This window comes from Schistocerca piceifrons, unplaced genomic scaffold (assembly GCF_021461385.2).
Source record: "Schistocerca piceifrons isolate TAMUIC-IGC-003096 unplaced genomic scaffold, iqSchPice1.1 HiC_scaffold_17, whole genome shotgun sequence".
NCBI classification, from domain to species: Eukaryota; Metazoa; Arthropoda; class Insecta; order Orthoptera; family Acrididae; genus Schistocerca; species Schistocerca piceifrons.
This window is the reverse complement of record NW_025727567.1, coordinates 82,501-83,857: the sequence shown is the minus strand read 5'-3', so window position 1 is coordinate 83,857 and position 1,357 is coordinate 82,501.

The window sequence follows — 1,357 nt, the reverse complement described above, 5'->3', positions numbered from 1 at the left end:
ACATGCTCCTGCTGTACACTGTAATGTGGATGGCAGCAGGACGTACATGCCGCCCCTCCCCACGTCCCCACCTTGCCCCCTGCCTTCGCAAGCTGGTTGGTGAGAAGTTTGCATGTTCAATGCCCTTCGCATGCGACGTACTCAGGCTACGTTGTGGTGCGGCCTGTGTCAACTGTCCGCTGATGTCGTACGCGTGAACCACAATCTGTACTGCACATTCGTCCTTATGTACTGAATGATACATCGTGGCACATGTGTGACCGCACAACGACTGCGCCCAAAAACGGCGGACCATACAGTGCAAATATTGTGCACGCAGCTACGTGTCGTCTCCCTATGAGAGCTGGATTGCAGTGTGGTACGCCATAGAGACGTGTGGGAGGAACGGACGCCGTGGATGGCGATCAGCATGAGCTGTCTGTTGATGTATTCGGACCTAGTCGTCTCTCCTCACACACCGTGATGGCATGGTGCACCGCGTTCCATATCTGCGACATGCTACAGAGGCCGGTTGACAGTCGTTCGAGCAATGGACATCGCATACGTACGGGGGCCACCTTCCACGTATTGTCTAGGCGTGCACATTTTGTTGCGTGTATGTGGGCAGACGTAGTGTGGCGTGACACCTGACACAGGCATGCAATAATCGTTGAAGTTGCAAATGGCGATGGACGCCTGCGTTTTCTGGTGAAGTTACGCAAATGAACAAATGGTAACCTGTTGTGGTGCGGTTGTTCTCGCTAGGGGTGAATCGGTGATGGCGACGATAGGTTGAGGTACTAACCGGTTGTTCCAGCGATACCCACCATGCCGACGAAACTGAACGGCATCTGGGTGTGAAGCGATACGCGGCGGTGGCTGGGTGGGACCGTCCCCGGCCGGTGAGGGGGCGCCTCCCGGCGTGCTGGCCGCGCGGTGCGTGGGCGCACGCGCTACAGCCGGCTGGTGGGGGCGGCCAGTGGCAGGCGCGCCGGCCGACGGACGCGGCAGGCGTCGCAGCTGCGCGCCGGCGCACCCTGCGCGCGGCGCCGTGCGGCCAAAGTAGGTCCTCGCGGGCCCGGTGCGAAGCGCGGTGGACATCTTCAGTGTGCTGGTCCGATTGAGGACTGTGTGCGTTGAGGATGCGCCGCCGCCCGGCGCTCGGCGCCGCGACGCCGTCTGCTGCTCGGTCGCCCCAGCGGTTCTCGCTGGTGGTTTGTATCGCAGCTGTGCGGATGTGTTGGCGCGTGCGCTGTGCTGGGAGAGTTCGCTTCGGCACCCAAGTGGGGCTTTTGTCCTTCTGTGGCGCTGGCGTTGGAGCTGCCGGTCACCGTAGGTGGCGCGTGTTGTCTCCCGCCGGCAATGCCACGACAGCACG